This window comes from Rana temporaria, chromosome 11, assembly GCF_905171775.1.
Source record: "Rana temporaria chromosome 11, aRanTem1.1, whole genome shotgun sequence".
NCBI lineage: Eukaryota > Metazoa > Chordata > Amphibia > Anura > Ranidae > Rana > Rana temporaria.
The window spans coordinates 90581558-90599268 of record NC_053499.1 but is presented as its reverse complement, the minus strand read 5'-3'; the positions used below and the strand labels follow the sequence as shown (position 1 = coordinate 90599268).

Below are 17711 nucleotides of genomic sequence, written 5' to 3'. Positions count from 1 at the left end.
AACTTATTAATGGACTGTTGGGAGGAAGAATATGTGTATAACCAGAACATCCCACAGATCAAATTGTACAGGCGATATATCGACGATCTCATCATTTTGTGGGACGGAACGACCGATACCTTCCAAAAATTCTTACATGATCTGAACACTAACAGATATGGCCTCACTTTCACTGGGAAGTGGGACACAGAGTGCATAGATTACCTTGACCTACAGATCTATAAGCAGGGTTCGAAGCTACATACAAGAACCCACTTTAAATCCACGGATCGCAATGGATATATTCCATCAACAAGTTGCCACCACACAAGGTGGAAGGCTAATATACCCAAAGGGCAATTGATGTGACTCCGGAGAAACTGTAGCTCCATTACAGATTTCAAAATTCAAGCGGACGTAATTGTCGATCGATTTAAAGAGAAAGGGTACAAGGAGGAAAACTTGGCGAAACTAAAAAATGAAGTTCTGAACATGGATAGGAGTATTATGTTGTCACATAACAAAAAGAACAAACAGAATAAATCAGATGTGGCATTTATTACTGGTTTCAACTCTCAATATAAAGACTTTGAGCATATAGTCAAAAAATATTGGCCGATTTTACAAGAAGATCATTCCCTTACCAAAGTTCTAGGTAAAAAACCAAGCTTCATCTATAGACGCGCTCCATCTTTACGCCATCACCTCGTGCACAATGTTCTAGATCCACCACAATCTGTTAGTATATGCCCTGAACTTAAAGGCTTTTTCAAATGCCAGAGATGTCTGGCCTGTAGGGTTAGTAGGAAACAACCCAGAAGGAAAATGAGTTTTAAATCAAGAAACGATTTCAAAGAATACAAAATCAAGGAACTCATTACCTGCAGCACTACGCACGTGACCTATGTCATTGAGTGTCCGTGCCATTTGCAATATGTGGGAAGAACCACCCGACCCCTGAAAGTAAGAATTCGAGAGCACATCAATAGGATCAAAACAGGTTTTTCTAAACACCATCTCTCACGCCACTTTAAAGAAGTCCATCAACAAGACCCTACGGGTCTGATTTTCTATGGCATTGATGTAGTCAAGGACAACTGGATGGGTGGGAATAAGACAACTGCTATTTCCCAAAACGAGACCGGTTGGATTTACCGTTTGGGGTCTCTGGCACCCTTTGGGTTGAACAAGGATATCGATTTGAATTGTTTCCTGGCCAACCCGTAAATAGGGGCAATCCTAGATATCTACATATACATATGCTAGCTAGGGTATTATGTTAGTGAATCTCCTATGGGCCTATTTTGCTGCGCCCCACGTATTATGTTTACTATTTAATCAACTTCTATGGTATTTATGTTGGACAACTTTCACTATATTTTACCCCCCTTTTGCACATCCTCTATGATGGAGAGACCCAATATCTGATATACAATAGAGATCACTGACACCTCTCAGATTAGCTCTTAGGACGTGCAACTAGGGGGTACCATTTTGTATTAATTTTTTCTTTTGTATTAATTACTCCTCTGTGCATATCCACCTAATCCTGTACATTCACAGATTTTCCACTAGTTAAGTGGTTTCATTAAATAAAGGTATGCCCCACCTGCCGTACTCCTATAGGGACATGATGTCCCTTAATTTGGGAGACCATCGATTACCGACAGAGACCACCGTTCTTAGTTTTCTACTTTATCTACTCTCCATCTCCATACACATTCTTAGGCTCCTTCCTATGGTATCAGTTCTATCTTAGTTTCATTTTATACTTCTAGGCACACATACCTAGGTCTAACTTGAATACGTTAAACCGTCTAGTTCCTATACGCCTGCCTTTTCACTATATTTCCAGTGACACTGAGTCATTATGCATATTCTCTGCCTACTTGTATGCCAATTTAGCAACACCTATGTCCTCCCAATTTAGGTATTTATTTAACTTAATATACCAACCTGTTTCCAGGGGTGTTACTGCAGGGCTCGCTCGGTGTGTCCCTGCTCAGATATGGAGGTCTGCATGCCTCCTATATCTTACCTCTTTTTCAGAGGCTATCTCTGTCCAATATTACTGATTATTCAACCTAGTTTCTCCCACTCATGTAGGGCTAGCAATGCTGGTCATACGTTATGTTTTCATATATTTGGATGCTTATATGCTTCATGGCATCATATTTATATATCCCCGTATTATGACGTGACACTTTATCCATATACCTGTCTAGGTTCTTCTTATACTGTCAGGTATAATGTACCATTTATATGGGCTACACGTAGACACACAGTTCAATTTTTATTTTTTATCTTTATTTTTAAACCTAGCCCGATATCGTATTAAACTCCATTGACTAATTGCACTAAGGATGTCTCTCCAAATAAGCGTTAACATGTAAATAAGGGACGCCCAATGAGTTACTCCAAATTAGCCCGATTGGATGGGGATTTCCCTACAAATTCCTGGATTGGCTATCACCGTATAGTGGGAGGGCTGTTTCCATGATGACGCTTGCTATTTAAATTACAAGCCGTGGTATGCGTGTACCCGCTTCAGAAGGCGTAATCTAACGAAACGTGCGTAAAGCGGATACACGCACACCCACGCGCACTTCCGGGTTAACCAGCTGACTGTCAGTGGAACGCACGCCGTTCCCAGGCTGGCGCTGACATCTTTCACCGGCTACGAGTGCTGTGCTGGGAGGTTTGCTATCGTCTAGATAGCTGTTTATCTGTTTTTGTTTTTATTTTTGTTTCATTTTAATCATTTTATCGGAATCCTGGTTTCAGTCTTGATTATATTTTTGTATTTACCTGCTTTTTGTGCACGCCATTATTAGTGGTAGTGCGAATAAAATACCCCCCGTTTTTGAACATACTACGCATAGCACCGGAATCACTGCGTGAACCATCACAACTGTATACTTTGATCACTCACCCAGATTGGGTGCACCCGTTTATGAACAATTTCACAAAATTTTTTTTTTTTTTTTGGACTGCTGATCAATTTCTGGATTTATTATTTATTGGACTATTTTATTATTGTTGTTACATTCAACATGGGCTGTTCACCTATCTATTGTTGTTTTTGATTCAGCATCTTTCACCGCTGAACCCTACAGGCGGTTACTGATATCCTAGCACCTATTGTTTATTCATATTATTTTATTGGCTATTCACCTAGTGCACTTGGTGCCACTTAGTGTTATTTACAATATTAGCTGTGACTAAGTGTCACATCACACCCTGTACTATTTGTAGTTATTTAGTGCACAGTGTTTACCTGTTACTATTTTTCTTTGCACAGCATACTTTTGTCTGAGTGTCTTCACACGCACTATTCTTAGTCACTTATACATGAAGCACATTTAGGCACTTCTATTGTTTAGATCCACTATTCACTGGTTGATGCCCTGGATCACATACAAGTCATTACCGTATTACACATTCGGTATATTTAGCCTTCAGCTGAGACAGCGCCACGACCCCCACACTTTCTTATTTTATCTTTGTGTCCTCTAGGGAATTACTTACCGGGGGGGCTGCAGTCCTTATCTTATTTTATTGTATTCAATTTATAAATTTTGTATACATTCTTATCCCCACTATTACCATATTTTCCATACATTTTGATCCTAAGCGCGGTACTCCCCATTATTACTAAAGACCCAAGGCGTTTTTACAGTTCGGGACAGCGTCGCTTTAACAGACAATTGCGCGGTCGTGCGACGTAGCTCCCAAACAAAATTGGCGTCCTTTTTTCCTCACAAATAGATCTTTCTTTTGGTGGTATTTGATCACCTCTGCGGTTTTTAGTTTTTGCGCTATAAACAAAAATAGAGCGACAATTTTGAAAAAAATGCAATATTTTTTACTTTTTGCTATAATAAATATCCCCCAAAAACATATATAATTTTTTTTTCCCCTCAGTTTAGGCCGATACGTATTCTTCTACCTATCTTTCGTAAAAAAAAAAAATCGCAATAATCGTTTATCGGTTGGTTTGCGCAAAATTTATAGCGTTTACAAAATAGGGGATAGTTTTATTGCATTTTTATTTTTTTTACTACTAATGGTGGCGATCAGCGTTTTTTTTCATGACAGCGACATTATGGCGGACACTTCGGACAATTTTGACACATTTTTGGGACCATTGTAATTTTCACAGCAAAAAATGCATTTAAATTGCATTGTTTATTGTGAAAATGACAGTTGCAGTTTGGGAGTAAAACACAGGGGGCGCTGTAACAGTTAGGGTTCACCTAGTGTGTGTTTACAACTGTAGGGGGGTGTGGCTGTAGGACTGACATCATTGATCGAGTCTCCCTAATAAAAGGGATCACTCGATCGATGCGCCGCCACAGTGAAGCACAGGAAAGCCGTGTTTACATACGGCTCTCCCCGTTCTTCAGCTCCGGGGAGCGATCGCGATGGAGCGGCTATAAACGAATAAGCCGTCGTCCCGGATCGCTCCACGAGGGAACCCAACCGCCGCATGTCGCGGGGGGGTCCCGATCGGACCCCCGACCCGTGGAAAGGCAGGGACGTACAGGTACGCCAATGTGCCTGTATGTGCAATTCTGCCGACGTATATGTACATGCGGCGGTCGGGAAGGGGTTAAGTGATACTACTTCCCTTTTTTACCTTTCTCTTGATCTCTTCTTCCCTTAGTTTTTCTTTTCCCCTTCTTACCTCTTCTCTTGCCCCCAGTGGGTGTTTTCCAGGAAGATTATCGGTTGCAAACAGTTAACCAATATTGAAAAAAGTGGACAGGATCCAGTTAGCCTAGATTCAAGTTACATATAGAACGCACCTCATCCCGGATAATATAGGGTGAAAAGTATGGACAACAATGGGACTGTAGCGGTGCTAGATATAGACAATAGTAACAAATAATTTTTAATAATTTATTAAAAATATATCATAGACAGATGATACATAACAAAAATAAAGAAATTGATTAAAAACACATTAGATTGAACATGCGTTTTCCGGGTCGCTGGAGATCCCGGATAGATACAGATAGCTGGTTATAGAATGTCATCACAACCAAGGTGGTATTGCCCAATATATTTCGCCTCTTATAAGGCTTCCTCAGGGGTAGGGTTGGGATCAAACAGGGCCAGCTCTATTAATAATAGAAAAATACATGTTACATAATGATAAAAGTCACAAAAATACCAAATCAAAACAGTTTAGTTTGCTTTCATACAAAGAAGCACATGCTGACCTGCAATCCCGAGTAGGGGGGGAGAGAAAAAGAGAGATTCTCCTTGATCCTGCCAATAAATGGGGAACCAGTATTTTCCACAGCCAAAAGAAAAGAGGCGTGGGGACTTAAACCACAGTCAATGCTGCGTGTAGAGGCAATCAGTTCATCCACAGGAGGGGAGAAGGAGACCCAGCTATAGGGAACACATAACACCTAATGAGTATGGCATTCCATAGTGAAAAGAGTATGGCGTTCCATACTGAGTTCAATATATGAAAACACCTATGGGGGCAGTCAAAGGGACCAACACAGTTGGCTCAGCACAGATCTTGGGCCAGGCCTGATCAGTCACTAGGTAAATGTATAAAGAGAATAGAAAAAATAAAATATCAATATATATGTATTTATAGGCATGAAGACAAATCATGCCTAGTTAGTAACACTGAGTTATCAATAAAAAAGGTTTAAGACGACCAGAGCCAGGCACAGAACAAACAAATCACCTCAGTCCAAAGCAAAGAAAATCAAATGAAATAGCTAGGAGAAAAGGATAAAGATCATTACCCAAATGCAGAGTGTCCCAGGAGAGGCTGTCCCCATGTATCAGTGCAGCACAGAGGATGGATAGCACTGTCTCCTTATAACCCCCCTCCCACACGCCCGAGTGTCTGACGTCATCGGGCGTGTGCGGACACACAGCATCCGTGCGCATGCGCCATTAATATCCTGTCCCGGACGTCTACAACCCCCAGAATTCTCAGCGGCAGGGGGAAGTCAGCTGATAAGTACCTTCCAATGGCGCGACAGCGCCAGCCAGTAGCCAGCCGCATGATGCAAAGAGGGTACCTCCTGGTGAGGGAGGGAGCCAATCGCAGCAAATAGAGGGGGGAGACAGCTAGGACCAAAGGAAAGGGTTAGGACGGAAAACATGGCAAGACACGCAGGGACGAAAAGCGGGCAAACACTAAGGAAGCCCTTGGGTGTCCATGCGGATGAACCAAAGATCGCCCCTAGTGGTCACGAAGCAATTGACAGGGAAGGCAAACAACAAATAAAATAAAGGGATCCCAACAGTGGAGTAGGCAAGAAGAATAGTCTAGGTCTACGCTAGTGCAGAAACACAGAGATGGTGAACTAATCCCTCATATAAACCATGGGATAGCAGGGCTGCATGCCTGGTCCTCGATAAATGAGAGCAAAGCAATTACACATAAATACAAGTATTTCATACAATACAAAGACAGTTTTAATATGGTACACAACATCAAAATTCATTGACAAAACAATTTAAGTATAATTATTATAACATCATATTTTATATTGTATAATACATGGCTACATCATCATATTTATAGCCCACAAGGTCAAAAGGGAGGGAAGAAAAAGGAAAAGAGGGGAACAGGGAAAGGTAAGGAAGGGGGAGGGGGAGGGGGTGGGAAAGGGAAACATACAAACGGGGGCAACACGAATACCAGTTAATGTTGGCCAGAGTGTCGTCGTCGTGTCGTCTATGGCTTCCCTGGTTGGGACAAAACCTACTTGGTCATAGTGGACTAACTTGGGGACAAAAGAGATCAGGTGGTTGGCTAGTATCTTGGTAAATATCTTGAGGTCCGTATTCAATAAAGATATTGGGCGGTAGTTTGCACAGTCTGTCGCTTCCCTACCCTCTTTAGGAATCAGAACTATGTGAGCAAATAAGGAGTCTCTAGGGAGAAGAGTCCCATCTAGGAGCGCATTATAAGCTTGCAAAAAACGAGGCACCAGGTGTGTAGCTTACGTCTGATAATAAAGTAGAAGAAAACCATTGCGTCCCGGCGTTGTTTGCGTTTCCATATCTTGGATGGCTTTAAGAACTTCTTGTTCTGTAATATGACCTTTCATTTCTTCACTCTTCTGAGGCGTCAACGTGGGAACACCTCAGGAGAGTAGGTACTCGTCTATCGAGGTGTTAGCCGGCGAGATAAACTGTGTTTGCAGGGGCCAAATTATAAAGTTTCTCATAGTAGCTGCAAAAGCAATTGGCAATCTCCTGTGATTTCGAGATTTTTTGACCCGATGGGGACGTCAGGAAGGGAATATAGAAACGTGCTTAGGTCTCGCGTAGTGAACGGGCTCGGAGTCTGCCAGGTTTACCACCTTGTTCATAGAATAGCCTCCGTGAGTACATGAGTATGGTTTTTGCTTTAGCCAATAAGAGAGAATTAAGAGAGTCACGTAAGTTTTGTAGATCAACGGCCACATCGCGAGCTAGAGATAGTTTATATTGCCTTTCCAAGGCTCTAATGCGCTCCAAGAGATTTCACTTCTCGTTGCCTGTCTTTCTTAACTCTAGCTCCCAATTTAATCAGAACTTACCTGACTACACATTTGTGAGCCTCCCATAGCAGGCAAGGAGAGGACACAGAAGCTGCATTGGCTGCAAAGTAGGCTTTAATCTCCACCCCTATACTGCTATAATGAAAGGGCCGATTGGTGTACTAGAAAATAATCCAGTCTCGAATAAGAGTTGTGAGGGGGCAAAAAAAAGGTATAGTCCCGAGTGTCGCTATGCGCAATCCTCCAAGCATCCAATAGGTGGACAGCTCTCAAGGCTTTCCTAATCTGACGAAGGGCCGCATACAACAGGTGAGAGGTCCCCATGGAGGTGTTCAACAGAGGGTCCAAAGCCACATTTAGGTCTCCCCCAAAATCAACTGCCCCTCTGCATAGTCAGTCAGTTTGTCTAAACAGTCCTCAAAAAAGCCCACTTGGCCTATGTTGGAGGCATAGATATTGACTAGGGTTACATCCTGCCCATAAATAGAACCCTTCACAAAAATGTATCGTGCCAGATTGTCTCCAAGGACAGCACATGGTGACCAAGCCACATTTTTTGAGATGAAAACACTTACCCCACAAGATTTAGTGTCTGGGGAGCAGCTTTGGTAAACAAAAGGGTACCTGAAGTTCCCAAGATTTGGGAATTTCAAAGCCTTAAAACTTGTCTCTTGTAGAAAGGCTACGTGGGCATGGTTTCTCCAAATCTCACTTAGCACCTGCGACCTCTTCCCTGGGATATTCAGCCCATGGGTATTTAGGGAGAACAGGGTCACTTCTGGCATGGTGATGAACAAAGTATCCCTGTAAAATACAAAAAACTAAAGGGGGGTTAGAGGATAAGGAGAGAGAAAGGGGGAGGAAGAGAGAGAAAAAGAAATAGAGAGAGAGAATTAGACCACCTGTTGGGAGAACTCCCTCAAGAGTGGTAGCACAAATTTACAACAATGAGTGCCAGTTAATTCTGGTAAATTCAAATCTAGTATGAGGAGGTCTGAAGTGTAGGTGTAGAGCGGGCCTATGCAGGGTGAAGTGTTGACCGCGGTGAGCCCTGTGAGGTTGGTGGTTCAACTGGACTTTAGGACTTCTGGATGTATGGAGACTGTGATGCATCGGCAAGTCAAAACACACACACAGCGATATGGTGAATCAAAAGACTAGACTTTTATTTCCTGTGCGCATTGCACTTATCTAAAACATACAAGAAAAGAAACGCCCTTGGTTCAGCCAATCATGTTGAAGTAATCAATTTATACAAGTAATACAGTACGTCACAATTATACAATGTGTAACCATCTGCTCTGAGAGCATGAAAACATAGCAATCTATTTTCTGTGTAACCAACTAAACCTTGTTCTACTGCATGCCTTATCTTGTTATTGTTCTCTGCATGTACATAATAACATACTACAAGGCTGTCTTCTAGCTTCTGTGTAATTAATCCTAACGGTTCTGGGTTAAAGGATACATCTCTACAAGCATTGATATTATGGGGGAACTCTAGCAAGCCTTACAATGCATTGATATTATGGGGGAACTCTAGCCAGCCTTACAATCTCTCCTTTGATCGTGTAGGCCCAAGCCTCATTATACTGCTCTATGGTCAACATTGCCATGCTGACCTTCTCACCCCTTTTCACATGGGGTTAGTCATTTTTCCTGGGATTGCAATAAGGAGAACACAACATGTAACAATCGGTGACAAGAAAAATATTTTGCAACTTGGGCCAATGTGGAGTTGGTAAGTGGTCTGGGACCGAAATGGGGGCCAGTCTTTGACAATGTTCAATGTAGTTGCACTGTGACCTGTTCCAAACCTTGGATCAAATCCCCCAGTTGTGCGGCTTGTTGATCCCTCCTTTTCTGCTCTTCTGTCGGTGCCTCCGGAGTTGGAAGTGAAAGGGGTGTCTTCTTTATTCGGGATGCATGGATCCATTGTGGTCCCTGGAAAGTAAGTACAGCAGTTCTGGAGACTTTTTCTACTTTGTGTGGTCCAGTATAAACGAGTCCTATATGTTTTCTCACTGCGAGTTGTTTTATTTGGACTTTGTCTCCCGGTATGACCCGGTGGGTCGGATCTGTGGAAAGAGGAGGAAAAGTCACAGCCACTGCTTCATAATTTTCGCTAAGTGTACTTACCAGATCTCTCACGTACTCTTCCTGTAGGGAGTAAAGGTTAGGATCTACTTGGGGATCTTCATTTTCCATAAACCATTTCCTCTTTTGTACTGGCCTACCCATTAAAATTTCATAATGTTCTGTCTCTGGAACCATTACTGAACAGAATCCGCCAAAACCCGGATATATGGGGAATTAGGGTTGGGGAGGGAATTCATAAGGTCTCGGGCTATGCGGACGATCTGTTGTTTTCCGTGACACATCCACATACCTCTCTCCCTAACTTGCTGGGAGAGATTGAGAAATACGGCGAGTTATCTAACCTAAAAATAAACCAGACCAAATCAGAGGCTATGAGTGTGTCAATATCGCCTCTTTCTCGCAATACTATTTTTTCAAATTATGGTTTTAAATGGAGAACAACACTTAAATATTTGGGCACAAACATTCCATCAAACGAGAAGGACATTTTTAAAATTAATTTTCCACCAATGTATAACTCATTACGAGCCCTCCTCGACAAATGGCGACATGGGGCCATATTCTCAAAGAATTACGCCGGCGTATCAGCAGATACGCCGACATAAGTCCGAATCTAAGGCCGTCGTATGTTTAAGTGTATTCTCAAACTGAGATACACTTAAACATGCCTAAGATACGACGGCCAGCGCCGTTGTATCTTAGGCTGCAATATATACGCTGACCGCTAGGTGGCGTTTCCTTTGCGGTCAGCGTAGAATATGCAAATGACTAGTCACGCCGATTCACGAACGTACGCTTGCCCGTCGTAGTGTTTTTACGTTGTTTCCGTAAGCGATGCGCGGCGTAAAGATAAACATGCCCCCTAGGTGGCGTACTCAATGTTAAGTATGGCCGTCATTCCCGCGTCGCAATTTGAAAATTTAACGTCGTTTGCGTAAGTCGTCTGTGAATGGCGCTGGACGCCATTTACGTTACCGTCAAAACAAATGACGTCCGTGCGACGTCATTTAGCGCAATGCACGTCGGGTAATTTACCCGATGGAGCATGCGCAGTACGATCGGAGCGGGAGCGCGCCTAATTTAAATGATCCTCGCCCCCTACCAGGATCATTTGAATTAGGAGTGCTTGCGCGGGTGGACTTTACGCTACGCAGGTAAGTGGTTTGGGAGATACATTACGCCGCCGGATATCTACGAGAATCTGGCCCATGGTCTTCATTCATGGTTTGGCTGTATTAACATAATTAAAATGTCCGTGCTCCCGAAAATTTTGTATCTACTACAGGCCCTACCAATTAGGATTTTCCTGTGCCAGTTACGCAGTTTATTTATGAATTTTATCTGGGCAGGGAAACGCCCTAGAATCCAACGAGATCTATTGACTATGCCTAAGAATTTTGGCGGAATGGCGGTCCCTGATATATTTAAGTACTACCACGCAGTACATTTATCCAGATTAGTGGATTGGTGCAGACATATCAGATTTAAGAGATGGGTTGACATAGAACAGCAGCTGAGTGCAGTTCCCTTAGGTAGAGCCCCTTGGTGTTACGCAGCACTACCGGCCTCTCTTAAAAACCACCCTATAATTGGCACAACTCTCAAAATTACTGCATGTATATGCCGAAACGGGAACTTTTCTTCAATGCATTCACCTCTGTTTCCCATATTGGGGAACCCAAGTTTCAGCCCAGGCGTTGAAAGTGGGACCTTCCGGTCACTTAAAGAGAAAGGAGTTTATCAGGCCTCACACTTTATCAAATCAGAAAATTACATAGTTACATAGTTAGTCAGGTTGAAAAAAGACACAAGTCCATCCAGTTCAACCACAAAAAACAAAATAAAAAAACACAGTAAAATCCTATACACCCAACTTCATACCCACAGTTGATCCAGAGGAAGGCAAAAAACCCCAGCGGAGCATGATCCAATTTGCTACAGCAGGGGAAAAAATTCCTTCCTGATCCCCCGAGAGGCAATCGGATTTACCCTGGATCAACTTTACCTACAAATCTTAGTACTCAGTTATATTCTGTACATTTAGGAAAGAATCCAGACCTTTCTTAAAGCAATCTACTGATCTGGCCAGAACCACCTCTGGAGGGAGTCTGTTCCACATTTTCACAGCTCTTACTGTGAAAAAACCTTTCCGTATTTGGAGGTGAAATCTCTTTTCCTCTAGACGTAAAGAGTGCCCCCTTGTCCTCAGTGATGACCGTAAAGTGAATAACTCAACACCAAGTTCACTGTATGGACCTCTTATATATTTGTACATGTTGATCATATCCCCCCTAATTCTCCTCTTCTCAAGAGTGAATAGATTTAGTTCTTCTAATCTTTCCTCATAGCTGAGCTCCTCCATGCCTCTTATCAGTTTGGTTGCTCTTCTCTGCACTTTCTCCAGTTCTCCTATATCCTTTTTGAGAACTGGTGCCCAAAACTGAACTGCATATTCCAGATGAGGTCTTACTAATGATTTGTACAGGGGCAAAATTATATCTCTGTCTCTGGAGTCCATACCTCTCTTAATACAAGAAAGGACTTTGCCCGCTTTGGAAACCGCAGCTTGGCATTGCATGCCATTATTGAGCTTATGATCAACTAAAACCCCCAGATCTTTCTCCACTACAGACCCCCCCAGTTGTACTCCCCCTAGTATGTATGATGCATGCATATTCTTAGCCCCCAAGTGCATAACTTTACATTTATCTACATTAAACCTCATCTGCCACTTAGTCGCCCAATCAGACAGAGCATTGAGGTCGGCTTGTAAATTGGAGACATCCTGTAAGGACGTTATTCCACTGCATAGCTTGGTGTCATCTGCAAAGACTGAAATGTTACTTTTGATCTCAGACCCAATATCATTTATAAATATATTGAAAAGTAAGGGTCCCAGCACTGAACCTTGGGGTACACCACTGATAACATTGGACCATTCAGAGTAAGAATCATTAACCACGACTCTCTGAATTCTGGCTTTCAGCCAGTTTTCTATCCATTTACAAACTGATATATCCAATCCTGTAGACCTTACCTTACACATGAGCTGTGTGTGCGGAACTGTATCGAACGCTTTTGCAAAATCCAAATATATCACGTCCACAGCCACGCCTCTGTCCAGGGTTTTACTTACCTCTTCATAAAAGGAAATCAGGTTTGTCTGACAACTTCTGTCTTTCATGAATCCATGTTGACTGCTGCTTAAATAGTTTTTTTCCAGCAAGAACTCATCCATGTGGTCTTTTATTAAACGTTCCAGTATCTTCCCAACTATAGAAGTTAAACTAACAGGTCTATAGTTACTTGGTAAAGACTTTGTTCCCTTTTTAAATATGGGCACCACATTGGCCCTGCGCCAATCCAGTGGTACTATTCCTGTCTTTAATGAGTCCCTAAATATTAGATACAGTGGCTTTGAAATGACAGAGCTCAACTCACCTAGGATCCGTGGGTGGATGCCATCAGGTCCAGGTGCTTTATCCACCTTTATTCTGTCTAAATATTTCTGGACCATATCACTTTTCAGCCATTGTGGATTTGGGGCTGTGTCACTCCCACCCCCATTTTGGACATGAGCTCCCCCATGCTCCATTGTATACACAGAGCTGAAGAAAACATTTAATAAATTTGCCTTCTCTTTGTCCCCAGTCACCCACTCTAGATTATTTTGTAAGGGGCCTACATGCTCAGACTTCACCTTTTTACTATTAATATATTTAAAGAATTTTTTGGGGTTTGTCCTACTATCTTTTGCAATCTGTCGTTCGTTTTGAATTTTTGCATCCTTGATTTCCTTTTTGCATATCCTGTTATATTCTTTGTAACATTTAAACAACACTAGTGTTCCTTCATTTTTATATTTTTTAAAAGCTACTTTCTTATTGTTTATAGCTTTTTTAACTTTGACCGTGAGCCACATAGGTTTTATTTTTAGCCTTTTAAACTTATTGCCCATGGGAACATACTTTGCAGTGAGGTTCCACACAGTCTTTTTGAAGAATTCCCATTTCTGTTCTGTGTTCATATGTGCCAATAGTCCCTCCCAGTCCAAGTCCTGGAGAGCAGCCCTCATCCTTGGAAAATTTGCTCTCTTAAAATTTAGTGTTTTAATATTTCCTGTATGTATTTCTTGCTTATAGTTAACATTAAATGAAATCATGTTATGATCACTGCTACCCAGGTGTTCCTTTATCTGAACATTAGTAATAAGCTCTGCATGGTTTGAGATTATCAGGTCCAACAGAGCATCATTCCTAGTTGGGGCCTCAATAAACTGCACCATAAAATTGTCCTGCAATAGGTTTTTAAATTTTTGTCCTTTAACTGTCCCAGAAGTGCCATTAATCCAGTCAATTTCTGGGTAGTTAAAATCCCCCATTATTATCACCGTCCCAGACCTTGCAGCCCTTTCCATCTGTGCAAGGAGCTGAGTCTCCACCTCCTCATTAACATTGGGTGGTTTATAACAAACTCCAATGATTAATTTTGAACTACGCACATCTGTATGCAGTTCCACCCATAATGCTTCAGCCTCATCACACGCTCCATCAACCAGGTTCTCTTTCACGCTTGCTTTGAGGTCACTTCTCACATAGAGACAGACCCCTCCACCTTTCCTTTTTACCCTGTCTTTCCGAAAGAGAGCATAGCCAGGAATATTAATAGCCCAGTCATGTGAGGATTGAAGCCAAGTTTCAGCAATACCGATTACATCATAGCTCTCCTCATGCATCAGAGCTTCCAGCTCACCTGTTTTGCTTGGCAGACTTCTGGCATTGGTGAACAAACACTTAAATGTATTGTTACATTTTTCTCTGGTGTTTTTCATATAATTTATAGTAGTACAAATGGCACTATTATTTCCAATGGCTGTTTGCAACATGGGAACTTTCTTGTCACCTGCCATAACCCTCCCCCCATCTATCCCCATTCCACTCTCCATTAAAATTGTCCATCTATTAAAACATTAACACAAATAGGAGGCCCCTTTGAAGTTAATATCTGGCAGGCCTTGCAAATAAGCCACTTTATGAGATTGTTCGGACCCGCAAGTAATTTTCATTGTCAGTTGACAACTTTTGAGTCTTACTTTAACGACTCAGAACCACTATCCCAAGGGATTTAAAAAATGTATGGTTTATTAAACACACCTTTGGACGATCTCGAGATACCAGGTTTTAATAAATGGGAGAAGGATCTAGACAGGACTTTTACGCCACTAGAACATAAACAGATTATCTATTTGACTGTAAAATCCTCAATCTGTACACGAACCCAAGAATTAAATTACAAAGTCCTGATGCAGTGGTATTATACCCCAGTACGACTTAAAAAATGTTGTACTGAAAACTCAGACAGATGTTGGAGATGTGGAGAAGAAAGCGGGACATTGATTCATATATTTTGGCTATGTAAAAAAATAACATCCTATTGGACGATGATTTTAAGAATTATACAAAAATTTTATGACCTAAAAATACCCAATGATCCCGCATTCTTCCTGCTTCACCACTCCCAGATCCCAGCTCAGACTTATAGGAATTCAGTACTTTGCCATATGGTGAATGCAGCTAAAGCAGGGATTCCCTTACACTGGAGAGATACTAGGCCGCCAACGGTCTTAGATTGGATAAATAGAGTTGGAGATATAGAAGCCATGGAAGATTTAGTCCTCTCAGCTAAGGGTACGAAAAATCAATATGAAGAAACAAAGAAGAGTTGGAATCCATTTAAAAATTCAGATGAGGGGAAGAGATTAATGGTCGGAATGGACCAATGAGGAGTAAGGGAAGCGCAGGGAAACATAATGAGAAGGATAAACTGACCTTTTTATTATGGCATATGGTTTAAAAGACGGAGAATGGAGAGATTTATTGTTCCTCCTTTTTTTTTTTTTTTCTTTTTATGGGGGAAGCTGGGATAGGGTGAACACCTCTCTTGCCTCTCTGTGAGAGAGAGTGAGGATTAGAATAGAAAAAATCAAAAAGAGAAATACATCCTCACATGTAGTGCGCATGTGGATGCATAATGATAACACGCATGCCACGTCCTAAACAAATTTTGTAAAGAGAAAATAGACTAGGGGCTAGTCATGGACTTTACGGGCATTATATGTTGGTAAGAATATAAGTCAGCACAAAAGGGAAATTTATAAAAAAATACTATTTATTACAAAAATATATTTTAAACAAGTTAAAAAATATTCTCCAAAAGATGTGCACAAGATCATAAGGTAGCACAGCGTTGACAGGGATTATAGAGGCTAAGACGTAGAGGGTTTACACATGGTTATACTCAAGACATTCAAGTCAAAAAATAATAACAAAATAGAAAATAAAAGCAAAATCGTGGTGCGGACACCCGCTTTAAACCATGAATATGTAGTGTAACTTCTGGAGAGAGCCTGCAGATTAATCCACTGAAGATCTTTAAATGATGACGCTGGACTGATTGTGGCCCAATCGTGAGTCTATTTTCTTTTTGAGGATTAGAATAGGGTTAGACCGAAAAGATATATTAAAGTGGTTAAGGAACAGACCAGGGCGAATGTATATGTATACTCTGATAAGATAAATGTATATGTATTTGTTTTTTGGTATTGTATTTGTCCTGTTTATATTCTTATGTATTTTTATGTATATTATGGAATGAAAAATAAACATATAAAGTGTAAAAAAAAAATTCATAAGGAGAAAGCATTTCTTGAACTAGGGGTGCTTCTGATTTGGTATAGTATCAAGGGTAAGTGTACTAGCCAATCTTTTAAAGTTCCTTGCGTGGCTTTCCTATTTGCAATGGACATCCCCACCTAGGAATGATTCCCTGCGTGAGTATGCGCACTACTGCCTGTGTGTCTTCTCTTGTGGTTTAAAATGCTTCCACCCATCGTGAGACTACACCCACAATAACCAAAAGGTATTCTTGCTCTGTCCCTTTCTTTGGCATGTGGGTAAAATCTATTTGCAGATGAGTGAAAGGTGTAGTAGGATACGGGAGGTGTTCATGTTTCACCTTGTGTGGTATGTTTGGATTATTCCTGATACATGTGATGCACCGTGACACATATGCTTTAACAAACTTGGGTAGATTTGCGAAAAAGAAATCCTTCAGTAAAATGTGTTCTGCCAACCTCTATGACCTACCCCATGGTATTGGCCCATAAACAAAGATGCAATAGCTGCGGGGATGCATCATGTCATGTCTTCCCCTCTTCGAGGAAAAGTCAATTTATGGTCTTTTCCGAGTCATCCCCCGCCCAAACCTTCAAATCTTTCTTTGTGGCATGTGTCTGGAGATCTAACAATGAATGATCTAGCAGTGCTATTTCAGGTGTTAGTACTGGAATTTGGGTATGTGCTGGATGCTCTAGTAGCTGACTCTGTAAATGCACTCTAATAACAGCAGAATCTACAAAACTCTTGTGTACATCCAGATAAAACAGAGGAAGTCATAAATGACCTGGGAGAAGTGTCCCGTTGAGCAATATGTATACAGTCATTCTGTGACACTACCTCACCCTGTTCTCCTATTTAATCCCAAAAAAGCATTAAAATCCTAGCCTTTGAGCAGACATTGGGTGTGAATATTTTAAGTAACATTGTAGTTGGTCTGCCCAGGGTAAATTATGTTGCCATCCCCTACCACCATCGCTCAGGAGGCATACCCTGAACCTGAACTGGGGGACCACTTTTGGGAAAAAAAACCTACAGGGCAAAGCCCTCCACCATGTTTTTTTTTTTTGGCGAGGACACCTGTCATAATCTTACAATTGTCCCCTGCATACAAACATAGCGAGGAGGCCAAGTCTGGGTGCTACAACCACAGCACTTTTCAGATACCTTTACTTGGGCACCCAGATATATCTTTTATATTTCCGAAAGGGAGGTTCGCCCTTGGTAACACCTTTGGTAACAGGTAAAAGAAGAAGTGGTATATTAAAAAACCAACTGTGGTGAACCTTGTCTCTATCCCATGTTCATTTACTAGGGCAGCCATAACTGCTTGTGACTGAAGACACGTTCCATGTGTCAGGCTGTAGGGCTGTGGAGGGGTCAGAATGGCTAGCAGACATAAAAGATCACATTGATTCCAAAGTTGCCCCCT

General features: G+C 41.6%; 1 protein-coding gene and 1 long non-coding RNA gene across 2 annotated transcripts in view; one reads left to right on the top strand and one right to left on the bottom strand.

Moving 5' to 3' along the window:
• Positions 1-17711, top strand: part of LOC120916886 (latent-transforming growth factor beta-binding protein 3-like) — a 2124401-nt gene that overhangs the window by 2089230 nt on the left and 17460 nt on the right.
• On the bottom strand, positions 4861-6107 carry LOC120916887. The gene is made up of 2 exons (XR_005744112.1): positions 5447-6107; positions 4861-5379 (listed from the first exon to the last, which is right to left on the bottom strand). It is a non-coding gene; the product is annotated as an uncharacterized LOC120916887 (long non-coding RNA).